This window comes from Equus przewalskii, chromosome 30 (assembly GCF_037783145.1).
Source record: "Equus przewalskii isolate Varuska chromosome 30, EquPr2, whole genome shotgun sequence".
Taxonomy (NCBI): Eukaryota; Metazoa; Chordata; class Mammalia; order Perissodactyla; family Equidae; genus Equus; species Equus przewalskii.
In genome coordinates, this window is record NC_091860.1 from 6,630,895 (window position 1) to 6,650,689 (window position 19,795).

At 43.1% G+C, this 19,795-nt stretch overlaps 1 long non-coding RNA gene across 1 annotated transcript; it reads left to right on the forward strand.

The window, feature by feature from the left end:
• Positions 1–9,762: 9,762 nt before the first annotated feature.
• LOC103541519 (uncharacterized) lies at positions 9,763–19,519 on the forward strand. The gene is made up of 4 exons (XR_011535004.1): positions 9,763–9,974; positions 11,214–11,337; positions 17,391–17,517; positions 19,047–19,519. It is a non-coding gene; the product is annotated as an uncharacterized lncRNA (long non-coding RNA).
• Positions 19,520–19,795: the final 276 nt, after the last annotated feature.

Here is a 19,795-nt window from a genome sequence, read left to right on the forward strand (position 1 = left end):
GAGAAGATGAGCAGTGGGGCTGTCAGGATTGTGTGTAGCTAGGACATAACAATCAAATCCTGAAACCTCCCTCTGCCCACCTGATAATTCCCGCTTCAGGAGCAGGGCTTCTGATTGTGTGGGGCATTGGAATGCATGATGGAAGACAGGTGGGACCTTTCCACTCGGGCCTCACAGATCATCTTGTCTAACCCCCCTGTTAGCTACACTGGGACATAGACATACTTGCTGGTGGTCACATGGCCAACACTGGAGCCGCCTCTTCTGATTATCACTACCCTCCTTGTGTTTGCCTTCAGGTCTAAAATAACCTGAAACAGGTGACGAAGTCTGCCTACCAGGGATTTGCTAGCCCTACTGAGGATTTGCCCATCCACTGGATGTCTGCCATGTCACAAAGCACCACAGTAGCACCTGAATTCAGTGGGACTGATTTCTGTCAGCTCCTTGTATTCCTTTCGGGTACATGTCCATTGTCTGACAGACCAAAGCTAATCAATCTTTTTTTTTTGAGGAAGATTATCCCTAAGCTAACATCTGCCGCCAATCCTCCTCTTTTTGCTGAGGAAGACTGGCCCTGAGCTAACATCCGTGCCCATCTTCCTCTGCTTTATATGTGGGATGCCTGCCACAGCATGGCTTGCCAAGCGGCGCCATGTCTGCACCCGGGATCTGAACCGGTGAACCCCGGGCAGCCGAATTGGAACGTGTGCACTTAACCATTGCACCACCAGGCCAGCCCCTAATCAATCTTTTATTGATGGCAGATTTTTGTGGTATAACTCAACAGGAAAGCCAGTGTTTTCTGGAGGGCCTGGGGGATTTTTTTCATGGTCTGCAATGTGATTGGTTGCTTGATGCCACAGGTCCAGGGCCAACCCCTGAGGGCAGCCAGGAGGGAACGTGCCCAGTGGGAGAGCAGGCCTATTTGGTGGAGAGTTGAAGTCTTATGGGGACCTACTCTGGGCACAGAATTGTGTTGGCCTCTGCAGGGGACACAAGTAAGAGAGGGTCCTAGCCCCTCTGACTCATTCAGTCCCTGCAGAAAGGAAGCACACACCACGCTCGCATTGTTAGACGTTTCTTCCTTTTGATGTATGTCATGGCTGACTTTGGCCAAGCATTTACTTGCAGTTTTACCTTTTGCCTGTGAGCTAGATTTTCAGATGTCGATTTCATCTCAAATGTGCAAGAAAATTATGATTACAATAGCATGGATTGGGCATCCACATCAGGTTTCAAAAGTCCACTTTGGGCCGGAGAGAGGAAAGATGCGAAGCAGCCATATACAAAGCACTTTGGTACAAACCTGCACGCACTCTCACCAGGATCTTGGCTCCGCTCTCTCTGGGGAGGGTGCGCAGGTGAGCAGCTAAAGACAGAGGACAGGGCCCCATGCAGTCATGCTCCCTACTCTAACGCCTCAAAGCCTTCGGCCCGGCCCAACCCGGGAGCAGCAGCTGACCCCACGCCAGCTGGAGCTTGGCTCATCCCTCTGGCAGGACTGCACTTTTTCCCAGGTTACCTATGTTTCACCTAGATGTGGGAAACCTGTTTTGTCTCACTTCAAAATCAAAGTGAGAGACGACCACTCAGAGCTACCGCCCATGAGAACAGGGCATACGCCTCATTTATTTTCAGTGCTGGGATAAGTTCTGAGTACTTAACCAATTCAGAGACATCTGTTTCCTCAGAAATTACAGAGATAGAAGTGACAAAAGCTGGCTATCTGGCTGCCTAGAGCACAATGGGAGATTTCATGAGATCCTGTTAATTCTGGTGATCATGCAAGGGAAGCAACCGGGAAAACATGTTAGGGCACAGCATTCTCTCATCATGGCTCTACGCCTGCGCCGAGGCACCCTGAGTCAGCCTGGTAGTTGCTCATCATACAAATAACACTGAAGATTAGAGGAGATATGGAATTGCTCTGTAATGTGGGCTACTATCATTGTCCTTAATTCATACTAAATTTTCTCTCTACGAAGCTTAATATGCTTCAGCTCTATCTCCCCACATGAATGTAGAGTTTCAGCGAGCGGGAATTGTCTTGCATTTCATTGGAACATGTCCCCATAGGGGTCCTTTTATAAATTCCGGTAGACTCAACATTCTTCCAAGGCATCAAGGAGATGAAAAGGAAGAAGAATATTTTCAGGAAAAAGAGGATTCCTGGGCACTGCTGAAGGCTTGGAGCTAGGAGTAGAGGTGACTTCTGGCTCAACATTGCTTCTCACAAAAGTGCCTGTGCGGCCCATGGGGACTGTGAGCCCAGAGGCAGTGATGCTAATAGAGAGGTTACAGGACGACAATGCTTGGCGCCAATGAGGTCTTTGGCCAACTTTTGTGCTTGTGTGAAAGAGAAATGGCATAACTTCATACAGACACAACTCCCCCTTTCCGCCAGGTGTTTCTGCTGATTGGAAATTAGAGTCTTGCCAAAGTTTTGCTCTCAATAGGACAGAGGGCTGGGTGGCGCCTCAGGGCCCAGGAGACTCCGTGTACCTCTCACAACCTCCTTGTGTGGACTTATTTGTTAGTCGTTGCCAGGGCCAGCAAGCTAGAAAGCCCCAATTGTTTCTATCTTAATTAAGTTACACAGGAGAGAAAGAGAACTAACAGGTAATTGGTTCAGATTTTCTCACTGAAACCCAAAGTTCCTTTTTTCGTCTGGCCAGCAGGTAAGAGCCAAAGGAAGGATTTGGCAAGCGCCTTCCTCATTTATCTCTTCAGCCTCGCCCTCTCCCTCCTGACACCCCTGCCCTTCCCAGTTCCCCAGCTCTGCTCTCCAGAAACAATTGCTGCTAGCAAAGATATCCTATGCATATACAAACATATGTGATTACGTAAAACAACAACAAAACACGCCCACATGGTGGCATAATTTATACATAGTTTTGCATCTTTTTCTTTTACAGAATATTTCCCAGTGATTACAGAAGTGATTCATAAGAGTGATGTTATTTAACACGCGTCTTGAATCTGTCTTAGACAAAGCCTTTTCCCAGACGTTCCTGCCATGCAGTGGGGGCGCTAGTCTGGCTCTACTCCTACTTTCCTTTCCTCCACTGGAAATTGAGGGGTGGCACCAAATGGCTTCCTGGTCTGCTTCTAGCCACTGGAATCTTTCAGATTCATTTTATAGGAAAGGAAATTGGATGGCAACAGGTTTACAGATCTGGCTAAGGTCCACGTTTAATTGTTCACAGAGCAGGGATGGGAACCAAAGCCCTTGACTTCTTGTAACATGAAGATCTTGCCTCCAGACCACACTACTGTTTGCCACTTACTGTTTCCTTCTTGGCTATCGAGGGCCTGGGAAATCCCAGAAGCAAAGCAAGATAGCAGTTAACACTCATGCTAGGTTTGGGGGGGGGGGGGGAATTGATAGGAACTATTTGGCTAGACTGATCAATTTCTCTTCTATTGATCCTGTCTCCAGTTGATCTCATGAGATGTAACGTATGTGGGTGAGAATAGGCTCAAGGGTAAAGGATGGAGGGAGAAGAGATTCTACACATGGAGGTAAAATCGAGGTGATGTTAAAGCAGAAGAATTGATGGCATTTGGTACAAGAAAATAAAGTCATGAGCTGCTCACTAAAGTTAACAATGACAAAGAATGTTGCTAGGACCAGCCGTGTGTTCAAGAATGTGGGGTACATTTGTGGGTAGATATAGTCATGTTCCAATTAGCTAACTATGGGAATCAAACTCTTTTTCACGTAAGCTGTACTGTAGTTTGGGCATTATTATTTCTGTTTAGGATGGATAGAATCACAGCAAATTGCGAATTCAGCACAGCGATGCCAAATGTCCTAAAAGTAAAGCTCTTCCAAACTAATCTTAACCTAAGAGTTGGCAGGTGTGTTGGGGAGGGCTAGTTTCCCTCATGCGCCTTGGTCGCCATGTGCTCTGATCATTGAGGCTCAGATAGCAGAGGCCACAATGGGTCAGACCTGTCTTCTGTGAGCCAGACCCCAGGCCTGGGCAGCGGGGCTGTGTTTGGGATTTGCAAAGTCTGTTCCCTTAGAAGTGGCCAAAGAGTTGGTGAGCCATTGTTATAGGAGGTTTCATCTTGTCAAGCAAGGGAGCAAGCTCAGAGGAAATGGAGACTATTTGCTGAGCACTGATGTTGCGACTGATATTTGTGGTAGCCACTTTGACGTATACAGCATTAGTAAACTAGAGAACCGAGACTCTGGCAGTTTGGGTAAGTAATGTGAAGATACACGGTCGGTTCATGGCAGACCCGAGACTTGAACCCAGGTCCATCTGACTCCAAAGCTCATTCCTGTACCACTAAACTCTGCCTCTTCCCCATGTCACTGGAGGGAAGAGGAGAAAGAAGCTTCCTACCAAAACTTGTTGTGAGGGGAGTCCAAATCCTATGGCTCCTATATTATTCCCACCTCTAGAAATGAAGTGACTTGAATTATAATGTCTGTCCCTGGGCCGTATCCTCTTCTTCAATACAAACAGAAAGGTATAGAATGTGGTCTTAGCTCATAAAAGAGTTTACAATCTGGTTGTACAACAATATCAGGACCCATAAAAATAGGAACCAGGTCACTCAGCATAATTAAGGACATAATTGTGTGGCATGGAGTGCTGTATGAGTTCATACCGAAGACAAAGGCAAAGGAAGAAGAGCTGTGATAACTCATAACACTGGAAAGGGGTCTGCACCAGTTAGTCCTTCTTAGAAAGAGTAGGCTTCCCAGAAAATGGAACACGAGGCAGAGCTTAAGTGCTAATGGGAGGTACAATTCCAGGACAGCGAGAGCGAGGGAAGAGGGACGTGAAACAGAAAAGGATGGGAAGCAAATAAAAGGCCATGTGTTACTGGACAGGCCACAACTTCAGGAAAAGACACAGCTGGTTGCTTAGACACATGGCATATCTTTGGAGAGCCCATACAGAACACAAGGTCCCAGAACAGCCCAGTGAAGGGACGGAGGGAAAGGGATTCATTCTCTCTCTCCCTCCTACCCCCTGTCTTATTGGTCAAGGTTTTCCTATGAGTGATAGCTTCCCTGAACTTCTGGGTTGTGCCTCCAGACACCTCTGGGCGGTTGCCAGGGAAGCCCATTTCCAAGTGCTGCAGTTTAGCACTTCGTCCAAATGCCTAAGTGAGTGGAGGGACCAGAGCCACCTAGGTCCTGTCAGGCCTGGGCATCAGAGCTGCTGTGGCTCTCACGAGAGCAGGAGCGATGCAGGCCATGTTGGAGCTTGCACTCCTCTTCGTGGAGGCTTGGAGATGATCAGGGCTGGCAGATGTGATGGTGGCAGCCGTGGCAATAGGCAGCAGTGAGGGGGATCTCCATGAGTAAGCATCCAAGGGTGCAGGAGACAAGTGGGGTCAAGTGAATCTGAGGAGGTGTGTAATGATATCTGATTCAGAGTTCCAAAAGAAAAGAGATGGGGCATTCCAAGAGATAGGGTAGTCTAGGGTATCCTATTCAAGAGAAATAGTCATCTGACAAAAATTCACTCACAGTGGCACTCTTCCAGAGACAGCATTATAGGGGAACCATGGGGGCTAATTCGACAGCTCTGGGCTAGTAGCAGCCCAACTGTTACCAGCTCCAGGCTGGAGGAATTTAGGGACAAGAGCAGTTACTGAACTCAGAAGTGCAATCATGTAGAAGAGGTTACCTTCAAACGAACAATGACCTTTGGTCAAGGGGCACAGCCAATGGCCAACTCTAGGGCCATCTTACAAAGAAGAGGGTAAGAGCTCCAATCAGAAGCCAGAGAGTAACAGTCTACCCATGTAGCTCATGCGGGTCAGTGCCCAGGGGCTAAGAACTGGGTGGAGAAATAAGGAGTTTGGATCCGGAGGGGCATTTGGAAGATCTCTGACATGGGGTCCAAGAGAGCACCTGCTCTAGGTCTTTCTCACTCCTGCTATTTTTTTTTTTAATTAGATGAGAGACGGTATAGCTTGTTCAAGGTTATAGCACCAGGAGAGACTTTGCAGGGTGAGTAGAATGTGGCCGGGGAGAGGGAAGCTGCCGCAGGCCAGGATAGAAGGTAGACAAATGCCCAAGAGCAAGAAGACAAGGCAGGTTTGTGGAGCACTGAGGGTGTTGTCCTGACCAACAGAAGTAGAAGAACTGTGAGAAATACCGGCAAACGGGTGAGGTGGGGTTTGACTTTGAAAGGCCTTGAAAGCAGACAGGTCAGTGTCCCCTTGGTGTGGCAGGAAAGAAGTTTCTATTGAAGGTCTAGAGATGAAAGCAGCACTAAGCAAGATCAGCCTAGGCAGAACAATACATGCACTTTAGAAAAAAGAGAAGTGGGATTCAGGGAGTCTAGCTGAGAAACTGTTAAATAAATACAGCAAAGGAGTGATGCAAGCCTGGATTTGAATATGGTAGAGGATAGTCATAAGCTGTGCTTCATTGGGAAAACTGGTAGGAGTTGCATATTGCTGGATGCGGGGATGAAAGAGAGGAACGAGCCGATGGGAAACATAAGTTTCTGAGTCTGGACGATTGAAGAAATGGCAGTGAGTGGGACAGAGAGAGCGAGGTGAGAAGAGAGGTCATCTAGGGCGGGGTCGGGATGGGGCGATCATGGGCTTCGGTTAGGACATGTTGAGATTGGGAAAACCCACTACTTAATCATCTTTTCTAATCTTGACATGTGTGACCAAGGTTATTATCTATGGGAAGATAGAGTGGTGACATACCAAGGGTGGGGCAGTGGGAGCTGTCTTCCAGAGTGTAGGAGTGAGGGGGTGCAGTGTCTACAGAGAACTCACAAACCATAATGAAATGCACCCAAAGCTGATGTGCTTTTGAGGTGACTATGCCCTACTTGGTGCCAAAACGCTTCTTCCTAAAAAAAAATCTTTTGTTAGTCTAATTTCTAAACAATTGCTGTGGCTACTGTTGACTTTTAATAATACAGAGAAGCTTAAAGTTGCCACTGTTAATTACTTATCCTTTTGTTGTTTTTTGAAAGAAATTATTAGTTTTTTAAATCGTGGTAAAATATACCACATAAAATATAAAATTTACCCTTTTTAAGTGTGCAGTTCAGTGGCATTAAGTGCATTTGCATTGTTGTGCAACCATCACCACCGTCCGTCCACAGAACTATTTTCATCTTGCAAAACTGAAACTCTATACCCTTTAACCTTTAACTTCCCATCCCCCATCCCAGCCGCCCCTGGTGACCACCATTCTACTTTCTGACTGCGTCAATTTGACTGCTCTAAGGACCTGGTAAGCGTGGAGTCATCCCTGGTCCTTTAATAAACATTGTATGGTGGCTGATTTGGGGAACTAACTACAAAGTTACCCCCACAGGGAACTCAGCCACATGAATTTGTTTCAAGAGTAAGTTTTTTAATGGCACCTAATTGTTAAAGTTCAGTCAGGCGTGGTTGGTGTCTCCAGCCCTTCTGGTCTTACACATCCCTATGTTTAAACAGGAGATTCAAAACGAACAGTGATTGATAGCCCAGGGGTTTTAGAGAAGAAGAAACAGAATTTGAGTCACTTCCATTCTGTTATTCTATGTGACCACGTGGAGTTCCTATTTGTGTTTAAAATTTGAAACAGTAAAATAGAGTGTCAACTGTGAGATAAAATATTTTTGTTTGGTGAGTGTAAACTTTGGCCCATACATGAAATGTTTTAAACTTGAGTAATATCTTCAAAATTAAAATTGAGGTTTCTATTTTAATTACTAATTGTTAGTTTTCAAACTAAAAACGAATCAAGAAAATAGAATTTTTTTTTTTTGGCCAATACCCGTTTCATATGACTTGAGCAATAACCTGGTTAAGAGGGAAAATGAGCCTCTCACAATAAAGATGGTCCTTTCTCTACTGTTCAACAGACAGGAGAAAAGATGAAATAATCAGTTGACATTTGACAACTTCATGGTTTCATAAATGTTTACCAAGTAAACATTTGGACAGAAGTACAGAGAAGTATAGAGAGTTTATTAGAATGTTTTTTAATTTGTTTTGTTTTTGTTGGAGACTGCTTGCAGATAAGATTTTAAAAAATGGAACGTCCCAAGTCAGCCCTGATGGCCTAACCTTGGGGTTAAAGTTCAGCATGCTCTGCTTCGGCGGCCCGCGTTCAGTTCTCCAGCATGGAACCACACTACTCGTCTGTCAGCAGCTATGCTGTGGTGGCAGCTCACATAGAAGAATTAGAAGAATTTGCAACTATACACAACTATGTACTGAGGCTATGGGGTGGGGGAAGGCAAAAAAAGGTGGAAGATTGGCAACCGATGTTAGCTGAGGGAGAATCTTCCCCTGCAAAAAAAAAAAAAAAAAGGGAATGTCCAACTTTATAACTGGCCTTAAAATCTGGTAGAAATTTAATCTTCAAGTCCTTGAATGTGAGATAGCTGAATCATATCTCTCTTGCTTTAGATAAATGGAAAATCCTGGCAGTGGAATGGAAACTCCTAAAATCCATCAAACGAAAATAGATTAAGAAAGAAAAAACAGTGAGAAATTTTATATCATCATTTGGGCTTAATTACATTTTTAGCCAAACGAATCCTTTCTATACTTAAAGAGCAGATATATGATCAGGAATCAAAAGAAATTTGTTGGCATTGGTGGAAATAGACTTAAAATTGCTATCTGATTTTGAAAGAACATTTTGTAAAAATGAAACATACTATTCTTTTAGAAGAGAGTTTTATTTCATGCATATTTCCCCAAAATTCAAAATCAATTCATTCATCTTCTGGGAAATTACATCAAACTAAAAATAGTGGTAGACATTAAAAAAAGCTAAATACATTGACATTCTTTTTATAGCACTCTTGATATTTTTCATGGTTATTGAACATTTGAAGTGATCAGATGTGTCCATATTGAAGATGGTCAAGTTAAAGTAATCAGTTTTAGGCATCTTTTCTATTTCTGGGAAGACTGCTACTGAAGGCATCAAAGAAATTGTGAAACAGTTGGATACAGATGGACTGAGCATAAACCTCTGCCATGGTCAAGGAAATGACAACACTGTAGTTCCGATCAGTGTCCATGGGGGCGTCCAGCAAAGATCTCAGAAACTGATCAAGTCTTTACACGTTTCTTCTGCAAGTCACTCTCTGCACCTTTGCAGAGTTTACTCTTTTGGGCGTGTTTCTTCATGGGTGATGTTTTTGGAATTATGAAAACATTTTATTCATTCTTAGTAATCTCACCTCATCAGTGAAAAATGCTGCAGACTGTAGGAAACAAGCCAAAAGCCTTTCCCTGGGAAGATGGAGCGCTCAGATGAAGCTGTGCACACCGCAAAGACTGATTCTGAAAAACCAACCCCAACTTGCAAGCTGTGAGGATCGTCTTAGATTTTAAGAAGAAGGCCTCTACCTCTGCAACAACAAAATATAAATAAACAAGTGAGTTTGACGTAGAGAATAGAACTAAATTTTGAAGAAGAAAGCATAGATATGAGAAAAGATGCCTGCCTTACAATGCCAGAAGAAAACTCAAAGGGTCATGTTTCAATGCTCCAATCATTTTCTAAATGAATGAATTTTCTAAATCACATTCTAAAGGAATGGATCAAATAATGTCAATGTTTACTCTATGATTTTTGTAGAAGAAGAAAAACTATGGACGTTTTTAATAAATAGAGAAGAAATCTATGGTGAATTTTCTAGAGAAGATATTTGGAAGATAATGGACATTTTTTGAACGTGAAGTCTTTTGAAAGCCAGTGGAATCAGTCTCCAAGAAACAAAAACATTGACAGTCTGGCAATTTCTGGAATTTATTGGGAAATGAGATTTACTTGGATCACAGCTAAACTTTATTCTTTTCCTAACTCATGTGAAAGGAATTTTTTGAAATTAAAATAAGCATTGTTCTTCAATCAACTATGAGTGAAGAAAGAATGGATTGAATATGAACATGCAAAGACAATCGATCAGAAATTAATCTGCCATTGACAGATTTGCAGGAGTTACGGCTGCAGAACAGAAACGGTAATTTATTATTCTTTACTGCAATGGAAAAAAAGATAGTTTTTTCTCTTTCTAAAATACATTACTGCAATTAACATTTGTAAAGTTGATGCAATTATCTTTACATTTTCTTTTTTGAATTGTAGTATTTACTTTAATTTTAAGTTTTTACTGGCATTATTATACAGTTGAAGTTCAATGACAGAGCATTTCATCGTCTGTACTTCTTTTCTAGTCACAGCTATTATTTATCTTGTTTCACAATCATGACTGAAAATAATTTGGTCACATAGAGGAAGGGGGTGTTAGAAAATGATCTGCTCTGGGGGTTATGGTAGGTGTGCTACTGTGATAGGGTCGTCTTTGCAACTTGTACAAAGGGGTCTGTCTTTGTTGAGTATTCAGAACATTGAATAACATCTGAACTCTTGATCAAAGTTTGAGACAAGGGCTAGGACCTGGCTCCTGCTTCGCTTCAGCCCGATCCTGGTGGATCAGAGGGGTCACCACAAAGCTCGTGCATAGCGGGCTCTTTCATGGACGTTTCTGGAACAGATGAGTGAATGAATAAGTGAATGAAGGACTTTTCTATCTGGCAACTCCCCTTCTGCACAAAGAGGCATGTGGAATTTTAATAAGACTTAGAAGGGATTTAAAAATACACTAAAAAGGTCCCAGGGACGAAATAGTTTATGAGTGTATGTTTTCCGGAAGATTTATAAACTTTGGTGTGGCCTTTAATGTCATGGTTGTACACAGCCTAGTTAGCAAGAAACTACACACCATGAAAACAGGGTATTTCCTTAACAAATAAAATTTAATTTGAGAGGAAGCTAAGTGGTCAAGAAAGGTGACAAAATAGCAAGAGGAGTTTCAATGAGTAGAAAATAACAAGAAAAAGGAAGGATGCCACCTTACCTAAATAGTTATCGCCAGCACACGTTTGGGCTCTCACGCCCAAACCAGAGAAATGGGGTGAAGTAATTTACGACTTCGGCGTGAAGCTTAACAGAGCTTCTAGTTCAAAGCTTCAATTGTGGATCCATCACGTCTGACCTAAAATAGTCCAACTACTCAAGAAGGGTGGTATTTGCTTCCTTCCTCTTCTAAGCTCACTGATGGTAATTAAGAACCAACCTGGGATAACTAAAAAAAGGTCCAAAAGAAAGAGGAAGTGAGTGAAAATTGTGGGTGTGAGTGTTCAGTATGTTTTAGGTCAGTGTGTACACTGTCCATTTATTGCTATTTCTTCTCCACTAGGACCCCCGACTCCTTTCAGAAACACAGGCCATCCAGTCCGTGGGGCTTTCCTTGTGATGTGACACGCACTGAGGACCTCTCCTGTGGTACTGAGTGCCCCGGGGAAGTTTGGTAGTGGCTGTGGGTAGGTAAACATTGATGGTCTTGCCCAGGTGTGAGCTCCTATTTAGCTGCTATTCCTAATAGGCCCTGCTAAATTTGTAGACCAGTTTGGGGCTTGGATGGGAGCCATGAAATATAAACTAGAATTGCAACCAATAAAAGATAGGGTTAATTACATAGAAGAGGCTCTTCAATTAGAGTTCAAAAAGGGGTTTAGTTTGTATAGAGGAGAGCTGAAGAGAAATGTATTCACTGCAGCAGAAAATATCAGTAACGGCAGGGAAACGACTAAGTAAATTATGGTACATTTACTTATGGATCTTCTGTTATCAATAAAAATATATATATATTATGAAGAGTTAATACATATACAAAGGAGTTGATCTGTGCTCCTTTACTGCAGATAGAGATGTGCGATCAGCAAATCTGGTTACGCTCAGAAGGAAGTCTCCACTGCTCTCAGGATAAAGCACAAACTCAATTACCTAGATTACATGGTCTGTTACCCCTAGAATCAACCTCAAAACCTCTCCTGTCCCTTCCCCTCCACGCTGCACACCTGCTGTTCCCTTTGCCTACGCCAGTCCTTCTCTAACGCCCAGGTAACTCCTGCTAATTCTTCAGATCTTGGCTTGGACCTCGCTACACTCAGAAAAGCCTTCCCTGTCCACGCCCTTCGAGACCAGACTGGGGCGTAGAACACGGTGCTCTCCTCACAGAGTCCTAACTGCCCACTGTTTCCGACTCTAGACCTTGAGCTCAGGGAGGGTGGGGGGCATTGTATCCCCAGGGCCTGAGATAATCCTTCACACACAAAAATGCTCAATGAATATTTGACGAACGAGTTTTAATAATGAATGCTAATGCAAAGATCCACAACTGTATGTGTGACACGATTACAAATATTTTTTTAAAACAGTACCTTTTAAACAACAGAAAGGACATACTGTATACAACAAAAAGTTAATATTTTAATTGTCAATTTTCTATTGCGTCCGTGTATTATTTTCACCATGACAAAGAACCTCTTTGTTGTTTTAAAAATGCAACAAAAAAGAGGAAACTCTCTGAATTCAACCGTGGAGTTGAGAATAGTATTTCAAGCATAGTGCCTACAACCGCGATTTGAGTTAAAAAAATGCTGGGGTAACCTTTGGGTGGAGGGAAGTTACATTTATATAAACAACCCATGTGCAGGCCACAGCAGAGGTGGTGCAGAGTGAGAGGGGAAATGAAACACAGGACCGGTGGCACCTGCCCAGAGGACAGGCAGGGACCACTCCATTGGTGATAGAGGGCAAAGCCTGCAAGAGAGGTTTTAGGCAGGAATGGGAGTGGAAGGAGAGAAGATGGATGAGTGGATGCTGAAGAAATGTGAAGGAATGCTGAAGAAGTCGTGGGGATAACCCCAAGGAGCAGCGAAGGACAGCCAGGAGGGGGACAAGACGGCCTCACTTGGTTTAGATCCATAAAGCACAAGAGGCAGAAGGAGAAAGGGGATTCTGAAGAAATCAAGTGGTGGTGTGTGGGTGTGGATCAAAGGGCCCATGGTCAACAAAGCCCTTGAAAGAGACCCCAAGAGAAATTCAAAGAAGGATACACACAGCTTGACAAAAGGAAGCCTGAGCTTTTATCCGAAAAAAGAGTTCAAGTTGCCAGAAAGAAAGGTGTCAAAGGTGAAGGAAACTTGTGAGTTCAGCTGAGTACATCTCCCCACGTGGTGAAACTCAACTGAAAGTCGCCATGCATGTGACTAAGCCAACAAGCGATGGCCACAGCCTGACTGAGGGAGGAACTGGAGAACATGAGAGGGGGAGGAAGTGAGAAGCTGTTTGTTGTGCTAGAAGAAACTGGGTGGAGGTTGAGTGTCGGGGACAGTTTCTGGCTTGTTCGGTGTTAGCCTGGGGTAATTATGCAATGACAGCTTGTAAGGCCCTTCCTAAAATAATATAAGCTCACTAGCAGCTGATAATCACAAGTAAGCTCAATCAACAGCGTGAAGGGAAGCTAGAATGAGGTTTACCAATGGAGGGCTGCATGCTAGGCAGAAGTCACATCGCCCAGGGGTTAGGAGGATTAGAGGTGGGAGCTGCTGGATGGACTTCTCTAACTCAAGCGGACAGTTCCTGGGGGTCCAGGAGACTCAGCATTGAGGAACCTCTGGAACGCCCAGCCCAGCAAATCCATTCTCCTGGAAACTACCCCGATTCTTCCCTCTCATGCTCAAGCTGATTCACTTAGGTATGGAGAGTCAGATCCAAGTCGGTTCCCGCCTGGACTTTCGGACCGCAGACTCAAAGCTATGAAGTTAGTGATCTCAGTGTCAAAAGCACTCAGGTGTGCCAGGCATTCACCAAGCACATCAGTTAAACAAAATATGGAGTTCTGCTGCACCCAGTCATCAAGAAAAACTGGCAGAAGGATCAGAATGCAAGAGAAACCACCAATGTGCATAGATCACCAATAAACCTGTTTCCTGCAGAAACCTTGACACCAAGCTGTTAGGACATCTCTCTCCCGTATCCAAGCAGAGATCTCATCAATATTCCAGACAGGAGATCTGTCTAGACCAGCTCTGCCCTCCCAGCCAAGTGTAACTGCAGGGGCTCCTGGTTGTTGTGCCCCAAGTTTCCACCTGGGAACCAATGGAAATATACACTGGGCTGCACAGTACTAAGACGCACAACTTGGGAGCTCAGAAACCACATTTCCTGGCATATGGTAATGCTAGTCATCAAGGAGGGAGACTCAAGCTGATGCCCCCAAATAGGAGGAGGGATGCAGAGGCCAGGTGGCACTCAAATCTCTGGTTCCAGTCTTTTCTCGGGCCCAGCTGCATCCCTGTCCCTCACCTTGTCAAAAATTTTCTTAGATCCTTGAGTCAATGAATTCCCCTTTGGGGCTAAACTAGCTTTAGTTGGGGTTCTATCTCTTACCATCAAAACAATATGCAGACACTATTGAAATCAGTGTGGGCACTTGACAGAAAGAATCTAGCTGCCAAGGAAGAGGGACACAAAACTCCCAGCAGAAGCAGGCTAGTAAACATCTGGGTAGTTATGACCCAGAAGTTCTTTCTCTTGACTTTGGGACGGTCCTGGTGAATGCTGCCGTAGGTGCCAGTGGGAGCACCAAAAGAAAGGCAATCAGATTCAGCTGGAAGGTTGGGGCAGAGTGGGTAAGGGAGGGATCAAAGAACCGTGGGGAAGGGGAGGGAAAACAGGTAAGGAGGCAGATGCTGCTGTTGTCTGGACTGCAACTTCAGTGACTGACCGTGGATGTGACGGCAGGCTTAACCATCCATTAGGGAACTTGTCATTTAGAGAAGGAATTTGGCTGGTCTAGGGGACAGTCAGAGCCATGCAATACATGTGACTCAAGAAACCATGTGTCAGGAATAGTGCTCCAAATCTGCAGGATTAGGACATAAACACATCTCATAAAAGAAAACTATATGGAATTTCGGCAGTATGGTAGGTCATCTATCTGTCAACAATGGGGTGATCACAGAACTCCGTTTGAGACAGTCCTGTTTTACACTCGCTATTCTGGCATAGTTGTTAACAGCAACCTCTTTCACACTCAAAAGTATCCGAGTTTGACTGATAAATTCTGTGGTCACCCTAGTGGACAGCTAACTTGCTACTGTGTCACAGCTGAACGGATGGATGGATTTCAAGGTCCCAACACGGAAGGCAATGGTAACTTCTGCCCAAAGGAATACAGGGGAGCCCCGGGGGATGGAGAGAGGCGGGGAAGGAGGGAAGTAGCAGCTTTGAGAAGAAAGAGAGACAAATAAAACTTCTTTCCAATATTGGTAGGAAAAAAGAGGAAGATATAAGGAATAAACAAAATGGTATGAAAAATAAATCAGCAGCCAGAAGAAAACTGCTGAGGACAGAAGGAGTGGAGCTGCCGGTGAGGTCTGGTGAGCTCAGAACCACAAGGACATGTGATCCCAGGCACAGCGGGATGACCTTGGAGAATAGTGAAGTGTCACAGAAGGAGATGAGTGAGTCACGGAAGTAGAACCAGACTGGCCAGAATCCCAGGCTGAGTAATTCACTGCAGGCTGTAGGGTTGGCACGTGTCAGTGCCAGGGACCAGAGCTGTGCGTAACTGATGACAAACGAGTTCAGGACTAAGATTTAGGTCAAGAAGGGAAGACAGACACCAGCGAGCCCTCCGAGGAAGCTGTTGCTCTGAGGTTCTCACAAAGATTCAGCCTTTTTGCTCTGAGAAATTCAGAGTTACTGGTTAACTCTGACTCTGGGATAGACAACTGCATCCTAAAAATATAAACGTCTAAGATCAGCTCCTTAACTCGGGCACGCAAGGAAAACGAGATCCAAGGGAATTACGTGGCTTGCGGTGCCCACAGCGCCAGGCAGCGGCGGAGTTGAATTCTAGCTCGAGCTGCAGCAGCCCGTTCTCAGCACTCAGGTGTAGTGGAGAGAACACACTGGTCCAGAGAATGCTGCCCAGAGCCCTTCCTTTCGGAAATTAACCGCTGTACACAGGAGTAGTAAAGGACTTCAGAAACTTTGAAGTGAAAAACCAATTTAGCTCAGAAACGTCTGAACTTATTTGACTATGGTAATCATTTGTTCATGTAATACGGAATTTCTTTTTGAGAGCTGCATCTAAGAACATGCTTTGGAAATGCAACCCGTATGGTCCTTGGCTGCTTTGAACAGACGCAGTTTCGCCACGCTTGAGGGTGCCTCCTTGCCTTTGCCTCCAGGAGCTTTTGCAATATGGGGCTGAACATATGGCAATACTCTTTTGGTTGATAAGGGTCTCGTCTAGGAAATTTCATGGTGTTTGTAGGGTTTTTTGGTCCTATAGTCCTTGTGCTGTGTGTTCTCCATCTCTACTCCAGATCCACTCTCCACCTCCTCCTGCCCTCTGCCAAGACGGCTGACCTGTACAGACCACAATGTGTTCAGGCTCCCTTGTCACCCTCCTCTCTGACTTCTGGTAGTGCTTGGGCAAAGGGGACCAGTAGGAGATGAGGAGAAGCAAGAGGTCAGCACTTAGTTCCTGGGTCCTTCCCTCAAGCAAGATCCCAGGTGCTGCCACAGGGCCCTTTGCTCCTAGTTTGCTCTCTCTCCAGGTCCTGGAGACCACTCCCTCCAAGTCCCTTGGGCCTCGGGGGATATGGTGATATTGTGATTAAGAAATATTTATTTGGTCTTCATCTCCGTTTCTAGCACAGAGCTCCTAAAACTCTTAGAATTTCATAAATGATGAGAGTGATAGACATATCTTTTTTATGTTAATGAAGCAACTTTTGGAATACACCTAAAGATGGGGGCTGGGTGCCAAGAGAACCAACCGTGTGATTAGAGGGTTGGAAATTTCAGTTTGGCCCAGGAGAGAGGTGCTGGAGATTGAGCTTAATTGCCAAATGGCCAGTGATTTAATCAACCATGCTTAGGTTAGGAAGCCTCCATAAAAAACCAAAAGGACGGCGTTCAGAGAGCAAAGGGGTTGGTGAACACGTGGAGCTGTAGGTTGAGTGGTGCGCCTGGAGAGGACGTGGAGGCTCTGTGCCCTTTCCTCACACCTTGCCCTGTGCATCTCTCCCATCTGGCTATGCCCAAGTTATATCCTTTTATATATTTTATATTTTTATATTTATATTTTGTATTTTATTTATATTTATATATTTTACATTTATATATATTTATATTTATATTTTATATTTTATAGTAAACTGGAGATCTAGAACAATAGTTTTTCTAAGATTTTTCTCATTAAGTACTAGTTTCATTCCCATATCTTTCTAATTATAGATATTTTAAACATTTCTGTGCAACTAGAGATAAAGCAGTCCTATTGCAATATTATCTCCCTCTTGTTTATAAAATGCACTTTTGCTGTAGAGAATTTTCCTTATTTTATCAATTGCTGGTTTTGTCATCAGTCACCGATGACCGTCTCTACTAAATGTCCTTGAGCTTTCAGCGTCATGGTGTTAAGTAAGGTCATGAGAGACCAGTGATCGTTCTGATTATTAATATACATTTCAAACCCATGTCTGAGGTTTTTCTCTGTTTTTTAACTTTCTAGGTGTCCCTGCTGCCTGAGAATGACAGATGGAATGAGACTTGAGCTCAGCTGCTTGCACAAATGGATGTTAGTGTGGGAGGAAGAGTGGCCGAGGAGCTTCTATTTGGAACTGATCACATTACAACAGGTTGGCTGTAAAGCGTGGCTTTCCTTCAAATTGTGTTGGCTGGTTTAAAGACATTTTTAAAAATTGAGTTCTATTTGGTGATGGGGGCAAAGAGCTTACCTCTTTACCCTGAAGTACCTGGTATAAGAGCGATAGGTAACTGCCCCTGAGGGGTTAGAGGAAGCGGGCTCCCAGGCTTTGAGTAATTCAAGGAGGTGGAAGAAATGCTTTAGAGTGGTTAGGGATGGGCAAAGTTTATGTAATGGAAGGGTGGAGAAGGCATTTCAGAAGAGGCAGAATCTCTGCCTTCGCAGAACCTTCATTCTCTTTTCCTCCCTTTATGTATACTATATATATTACTCTGAGTAAATTATCTATACGCAAGCACTCCTATAGCTTGGAAATACTCTTTCTTTTCTATAACACATTTCCAAAAACTCAGAAAACAGAATAGCAAAAATTGGATCCTTTTCTTCTGAAATGATAGGTTGGAAAGATAGTAGGCGACCTTTCCACTTAAAGGGCATAATTATGAGGGAGACAGGACTGCTGGTTAGGAGTGTTTTAGGTTCAAATGTGTACGAGATTTAAAAGCATAAAAACCTGATGGTAGTCTTACATGTTACAAAGTAGGGACTTCATTCCAGGAGAGTTTTAAAGGGTTATTGGTAATTTATTCTTGTTTTTAGTTGCAATCTTTCATGATATCTTTGAAATATTTTATATATTTTCTTTAATTTGATTATTTCACTTGAACATAAAGATTACGTTCAGAATGTCTAATGATTGTGTTGTGTTTATATGACCTATGCTTCTTGGTGTTGGTAAATTCATTTTTACACTTTCCACCCAATTTTATAAGGGCAAAAATATGATTAAATATTCAAATATTGGCATAGACATTGTACAGGCAAATGTTGTGACATTGCCAAAAATGAACTATTATTAGTGCCATTAATCATGAGCTGATAAACTTAATCCAAACTTACTTTTGGAAAGACAGTTGAAGGATTTAAGTGACAAATTTCACGTGGGTTGCAAAAATCAAATCAAATATATGAAAATCAGGATCTGCAATAATACTGTGTTACAGGTGTCACCAATTGACAAGTGAGTGTTACCAAGTAAAAGAATGGAAAAGTATATCCTTTCTGGCCATTTTAGATTGAATAAATTGGTGAAATCTTGAGTCAAAAGGAGCAAACTTTCTTTCCTTTTTAACATATATATTGAATAGAAAGATAGATTTTTATGATCGCAGACCTTATTTTAAAAGTAGACAAGTACAACCCATATTTTAATTTTTTTTAGGTAGCTTTTTGTCTAAGAAGTCCGCAGTTATCTGTGTGATAGATTTTGAGGTTAAAAATAGAACACTTGAAAGTATGAAAGAATTATATTTGGGAACCAAGTTTGTAAATGCCTTTAGTTTTTATAAATAGGAATCAGTAGATTTCACATTTTTTAAGGTACATAAAGTTTTTTTCTTTTCTCATTTATGGTTTTTGCTTCTCCTAAATTTTCTGCCTCTTACGTATCTACTATTTCAGGACTCATATGAACGAGCGAAACATATCTTGAAGACTCATGCAAAAGAGCGCAAGAATCTAGCAGAAGCTTTGTTGACCTATGAGACTTTGGATGCCAAGGAGATTCAGATTATTCTTGAGGGGAAGAAATTGGAAGTGAGATGGTAGCTCTCTTGGAACGGAGGCCTTACTGGGTTTATTGCAAGAAGATAAGTAGCATTGCAGGAATCTCCTTTTGCAATGCTTTCCCTCCATTCTCGACTTGACATCACTCAAGGGTGTGAAATACTTTGTCAGTCTTTTGTCATAGTTATCTAATTTTGGTTATTCTCATGATGGACACCTCCTGCAAAGAGCAAATAAATAAAATAAAGAGCTATGAGGATTGAAAACAGCTTGTTTGAGAAATGTCCATCAGGTATCAAGCCAAAAATAAGTAATGATTTTATGGTTGGTTATTACTAGATGTGAATAAAAACTGTGCCTTTAGCTCCTGGGAAGTATTTTTACTTAGCAAAGTGAAACTGTTGAGGGATTGTCTTTATTTCCAGATAGTACCATTTATCTTTGATGAAGAAATGATGCTAAAAATAGAAATACTGTATGACTCAGCTATCCCACTCCTGGGTATCTACCCAAAGAACTTGAAATCAACAATCCAAAGTAACACATGCACCCCTATGTTCATTGCAGCACTATTCGCAGTAGCCAAGACATGGAAGCAATCCAAGTGCCTATCAACCGCTGATTGGATAAGGAAGATGTGGTAT